Source organism: Ceratotherium simum, chromosome 31, assembly GCF_057802395.1.
Source record: "Ceratotherium simum simum isolate JZ-2026a chromosome 31, ASM5780239v1, whole genome shotgun sequence".
NCBI lineage: Eukaryota > Metazoa > Chordata > Mammalia > Perissodactyla > Rhinocerotidae > Ceratotherium > Ceratotherium simum.
Window position 1 is genome coordinate 15,915,706 of NC_141930.1, and position 7,051 is coordinate 15,922,756.

Consider the following 7,051-nt stretch of genomic DNA (forward strand, 5'->3'; position numbering starts at 1 on the left):
CAAGCTCTCTGGTGTGTCTTATCTTATAAGGGCACTAATCCTGTCATGAGGATCTCCACTCTCATGAGCTCATCTAAACCTAATTACCTCCCAAATACCATCACATTAGAATTTTGCAGTGACAGAATTCAGTCCATAGCAGCCAGCAAGAAGATTATGCCAGAAATTTTTAACAAATTGCTAAAGGCTGAGTCTGGGCTAGCGTGAGAGTGTGAAGCCCCTGGTGGCCACAGACATAAGAAAAGTTTGCACCTTCTTGTAGACATTTCCTCCAGAAATGCTTCCAGGTACTCACAGAGAAGATCAGGGAGAATGCTGAGAAATCTTCCTCCATGGTGATTTCTGGAGAAGCGGAACAGCAGCCACTGCCAAAACTCCATCCAGAACTACCTCCCTGATCTCCCCTATGGAACAAAAGCTTTAAACTTCAGGGAAAAGAGCATCAAAACTGTAGCCATAGAGCATTGATAGAAACCCACTGCATCTGAGGGACAGGAATGGTGGGAGGAGGGGGCAAGAAGCTCTACCACTGGGAGAAGGAAAAGGATTTGGTCCAGCATCACATCTACAGAAGGGGCAAGAACACTTGTGAAGGCCATACCCCTGAGACCCGGGTTCACACTGCCTGCCTAAGACTGAGGCTTAATTAGAACCTCAAAGAATGCCCCACTGTCTCTCTTCCCACGCATCTGAGTGAAAATAACAGTGGAAAAGAGGTGAGAGAGCTCCAAAAAAACAGACTCTCTGGGGAACAGTGCAAGGGAATACACAAAGCCAAGCAGAGACCAACATAACCTTGATATCAAAGCTGAATATTTCAAGGAAAGAAAATTTACAGGTCAATCTCCTTCATGAACAATCCTAAATAGATATAAATAATATATTATATATTTATATTTGTATGGTAATACATAATATATAAATATATGTGCATTCATACACAGGTATAGGCAAACTGAAGCCAGCAATGTATAAAAAGCATATAATATCATGACAAAATTGGTTTCATTTCAGGAATTCAAAGATGGCTTAACATTTAAAAATCAATCAATGTAATTTCCCACATTAAATGAATAAAAGAAGAAAAAGAAACATATAATTTTCTTAATAGACGCAGAAAGAAAAATCTAATAAAATTCCAAATTTCTCAGCAAACTAAAATTAGAAGAAATTTCCTTAAAACAGTCATCATCTTCCCTCTGAGGTCTAAATCAAAATAAGAAGACCCTCTAGCACCATTTTTCTTTAACAATATACTTAAATCTTAGCCAAAGCAAATAAGGCAAGATAAAGAAAGAAAAGTTACAAGATGGAAAAGAAGAAATAAAACTCTCAAAATTTACAAACGACATTATTACATACATGAAAAATCCCAAAGAAGTTACAGATAAACTATTAGAATTAACAACTGGATTTAGCAAGATTCCTGGACACTAAGGCAACACAAAAAAATGAACAGCATATCAATAAATTAGCAGTAAATAGAAAATTAAATGTTTTAATAATACCAATTACATTAGTATCAAAAAACATCAAATACCTAGGAACAAGTCTTATGAAAGACGTACAAACTTCTGCACAGAAAACTGCAAAACATTACTGAAGGAAATTAAGAAAGATATATCCTGGATATATCCTGTTCATGGATTAGAAGACTCAATATTTTAAAAAATGTTAATTCTCCACAAATTTATCTATAGATGCAATACAATGTCAATTGAAAATCTAACAAGATATTTTGTGGAAATTATTAAAATGATTCTAAAATCTTTATAGAAATTTCAAGAGCCAAGAATAGCCAAGATAATCTTGAAGAAGTAAAACAAAGTTGGAAGACTTATACTACCATATATCAAGAGTTATTATAAAGCTACAGTAATTAAGATAGAGTAGTTTTTTTTAAGCCTACAGTGCTCGGTATTCCTAGGCAGTCTCCCATCTAAGTGGTTCAAAAATAGATCAATGGAACAGAATAGAGAATACAGAAACAGACCCAGACATACATGATTACTCGATTTGTCAAAGATGCCACTGTGGTGCAATGAAGAATGGATGGTGAAAGACACTGGATCAATTAAATATTCATATGAAAACAAATGAATCTTTGTCTCTACTTCACACCAAACACAAAAACTAATTCTAGATGGAATGTAGATTCATGCAAAAGGCAATAAAAATCAGTCTTTTAGAAGGTAGTACCAGAAAATATCTTCATGACCTCAAGGTAAGAAAAGATTTTGAAACTGGTTACAAAAGCAGTAACCATAAAGGAAAAGATTTATAAATTGGACTTAATTGAAATTAAGGACTTCTTTTCATTAAAATATGCCATTAAGAGAGTAAAAATGCAAGCTAGTGAATGGGAGAAAATATTTATAATACATCTATCCAACAAAAGACATGTTCAGAATATATAAAGAATTCCCACAAATCAATAAGAGAAAAACAGACAATCCAACAGAAAAATGGGCAAAATATTTGTACAAGCCATTTCACAAAATATCCAAATGGCCAATAAACCTCATAAATCAAAAGAGAAATGAAAATCAAAGCTACAATGAGATACCACTACACACTCACCAGATCTAAAATTAAAAAGACCGACAATGCTAAATATTGACAAGTATGCATAACAACTGGAACTCACATACATTTCTAGTGGAAGGGTAAATTGGTGCAGCCACTGTGGAAAATTATTTGTGTCTACTAAAAGCAAACATATGCATATTCTGTGGTGCAGCAATTCCACTTCTAAGTATATACGCAACACAAATGTGTTCATATGACCACCAAAAGATGTTTTAAAATGTTCATAGTATAATAGTTTCCAAAAACTGGAAACAACCCACATTTCTATCAACAGTATAATAAATTATGGTATACTGATACAAGGAATACTGTCACCTATGAAAAGAAATAAACTATTATTACACACAACATAGATAAAACTCAAACATAATGTTGAGTGTAAAAAGGCAGGCATAAAAGAATATATGATAAAAGAATACATAGTACATGATCCCATTTATATAAGGTTCCAAAACAGGCAAAATAACCCAAGATATTAGAAGTCAAGATAGCCACCTTTGGGGAGGAGAGAGGCTAGTGACCTGGGAGGGACTTAGGTAGGACTTTGGGGGACTAGTAATATTCTGTTTCTTGATCTGGGCCATAGTGACACAGGTATGCTCACTTTGTGACAATTCATCGAGCTACATATTTATGATTATTATACTTTCACAAATGTTGAACCCAATAAAGAATGCATTAAAAAATATTGACTAAGACTCTATGACCCCTTTCCATAATAATACATCATTTTAGTTAATAATTGTTATTAATTAGTTAATAATTTTTTAATTACTGGAAATTTTTCTCTACTAAGTTTTTCTTTATTATAAATTCCACGTCATTTTTCTTCTTCTAGAATTATACATATTATAATTATGTATTATTATATAAATCTGATAGGTACATTATTATCTATCAGATTTACAATCTGTTTCACTGATACTCTTCAGTATTTCCAATACTTATCAACCACAGTTTTCACTATTTAGTAATACTTTTTAGTTTTATTCAAGCTTAATATATGTTTTGTTTGTCCTTCTACTCTCTGAGAACAGATTTTCAACATTTGAAAAATTGGTGTCTCTTGAAGACCATCGGTTCTCAATTGATAACGTACATAAACATCACTTGAGGAACATGTTTAATTAAAATGCATGATCCTTGTTCTCAGCAGAAATTCTGACTCAGTAAGATTTGGGATAGAGACTGGGGATGTTCATTTTCACACACACCTCAACTGTTGTGATGCAGTCGCTCCCCCGTTACTCTTTGGAAAACACTCTTATGGACCATTCATTTTGGTGACTTTTAATTTTCCATGAGTTCTCATTTTTTTGTGTGCGCTACAAAACTTTCCTCTGGTCCACATTATTTTGGAGAAGTGGAGTGAGGAGTCAGGGCAAGGTTGGTATTTGTTGTTACTTGAGTTTAACCACTTAATCTTTGTTGTTTAATTACTTTGTCATTTCAGAGGATGTAGTAGAATTTCTTAAGGTATTAAAAAGAAAGAGTTCTTGAAATTCTCTTGGCTTCTGTGACACTAATTACCTCTTAAGCCAATTCTTCTCAATTTCCTTTGCAGGTTCTTTTCTGCCACCTCTCTCTTAAGCCCATTTTCCCTTCCCGTTCTATACATTTCCCCTGGGTGATCTCATTCATGGCTGTGGTTTCAACTACCATCAATATGATGACAATTCCTAATATCTCCAGTCTGAACTCCAAACAAGAATATTCAATTAACTGTTGAAAATGCTCATTTAAGTATCCCTTGGGAACCCAGATTCAATATGTCAAAAACTGGACTCCTCACCTTTTACCCCAAGTCTCTTCTTCCTGTATTTCCTATGTGCATGAACTACTGTACCCAGTCAACCAGGGCAGACGCTTGATTCTGTTGCTTTCACCGCCCACATCCAGAAGCCTTTCAAATCCTATCTATTTTACACCTTTATCTCTAGATTCTTCCCCTCCTTTTATCCCCAGACCCACCTAGGTCTAGTCTTCATGTAGTATGGCTATAGCTCTTCTCTCTTCCTCTAGTCTTGCCTCTAGTTTTTCCATATTCACATTTCACTTCTGGTAGTATTATAAAACTACAAATCTGATCATGTCACATTTGGGCTCAAAATGTTTCCAAGTAGTCTTCTGTATAAGACTTCTAAACAGAGACAACAACATCCTTTATTATTGGATACAGCCTTCGTCACTAGTCTTATCTTCCATTATTTCTCCCCCCACCAAACTCCAAACACAGCCATTCTGAACCACATGCAATTTTCTCTCTGTCTCTTGTAACATATATATTTTCCCACACGCTGCTCATTTGCCTTTAACACCCTCCTCCTTCACTCGAGTGTCTTCCTAATTTATACCCATCTTTCAAGTGTTGACTTAGGTATCAACTCCTGCTCCAGGCTTCGCTGGCCTCTGACTTAGATGCTAGTCTTCTGTATGCCCTTACTCTCTCATATGTATGTTCACTTCTCTCATAGCATTGACCACACTGCGTGGTCACTGTTGGCCTATTTTCTGTCTTCCCAACTAAAATGTTCTAACTTTACTCAGGTCTCTACCTAAAAGAAGCCTTACCTGACTATCCTATCTAAAACTGCATCCATCTTATCACTCTCTATCCCCTTACCCTGCTTTACTTTTCCTCATGGCACTAATAACCACCCAGCAATGTATTATCTATTCATTTGTTCGTTTGTTTAGTTTCGACTTCCCACATATGGCATACAATTCATGAGAACAATGTATTATTTCACCACTGTATTCCCAGAACCAAAAGAGTCCCTGACACAGAAGTGCTAGATAAATATGTGATAAACAAATAAAAGAATGTTTTCTTTGTATGTAAAGTTTCCAACTTTTACGTCATTATATCCTCAGCTCTTAGAACTAGTGTTATTGACACAAAATATATATCTAATAAATATTTGATGAATTAACAGACAGATAGATGGCCCTAATAACTGCTCCACCAAAAATATATATTAAATTTGTATTATCTCACATACATGAGGTGGGTACGGTATGTCTGTGACCAAGTTATGTAAATAAAGGAGATTGTTGAAAATTATTTAATACCAAGACAAACAAACTTGTATTAGGAAATAAGCAATAATGGCCAGCACTTCTGCTTAAAAATCAGATAATTTGGACTTTGTGATAGGCATAATTCTAAACAGGTCCCCCAAGATTCCCATCCCCTGGTTATTCAGACACTAAATATTGCTATGAAAAGACACTGCAGATGTAATTAAGGTCACTAATCAGCTGTCCTTAATAGAGGGAGATTATCCTGCATTAACCAAGTAGGCACAATATAATCACTTGAGCCCTTAGAAGCAGAAAAGGAAGGCAGAGAGTCAGAGGAGATGCAACAGAAGAGAAGGTCAGTGTGCATACACCAGTTGATTGTTTTGAAGACGAAGAAAGAGAACCACAAGCCAAAGAATGTGGGTGGCATCTAGACGCTGAGAACAGCCTCCAGCTGGTAGCCAGCAAGGAAACAGGACATCAGTCCTACAACCACATGTAACTGAATTTGGCCAATAATTTGCATGAGCCTGGAAGCTAATTCTTTCCTAGAGCCTCCAGGTAAGAGCCCAGGCCAGCTGACAGTTTTAATTTGGCCTTACGAGACTCAACAGAGAAACCAGCTGAGCCACCCAGACTTCTGACCTACAAAACTGTGAGATAATAAACTTGTGTTATTTTAAGCTACTAATGTGTGATAATTTATCGTGGCAGCAATAGAAAACTAATAGAAGTTCATTTCCTATCCTACCACCAGTTTGCAGGGAGTCTCTGAACAAATTATTTCACATTTCTGTGTTTTAGTTTGGTATCAGTTTCTACCAATAAATGGGCTTGAAAATAAACAAATTAAGTAAAAATAACTACTTCATAAAGCTTAATTTTTTTTAAGAATTCAGAACAATCTTAAAAATCTAATTGAATCTCCTTATTTTACAGGCTAGAAAGCTGGGGTCCCTTCCCCAATTAGTAGAAAAGCTGAGATTTGAGGTCAGGTTTCCTAACTCCCAGCCTAGTGCTCATTCCACAACAAGAAGTAACTGCAGCACTTGTAAATGGCAGGCAGCTGTGCTAGAGGCACATCAGGGTAGGAGGGAGAAAGCCTAAGGCTGGCAGTAAGAAACTAGAAGTTTGTTCTTGGCTCTCTGACTTAGTTGTTGGATAAATCCTGAGGAAGTCATTCCTTGCCTCAGAGCCTCAGTTCTCTTGTCTGTACAATGGGAAAAATATTACCTGCCCTGCTTTCTTTACAGAGTTCAGGTCAATAAGCATTTATTGAGCACCTACTACGTACCAAGTATTGCACTGAGTGCTATGATAAAACTGGGTTCCTGATCTCAAATAATTCACTTACAAACAGATTATTTCAATTTCATGTGATAGATGTTATGCAAAGGTAAACAAATGGGCTATGGGACCGTGGGGAGGGCCATCTAAT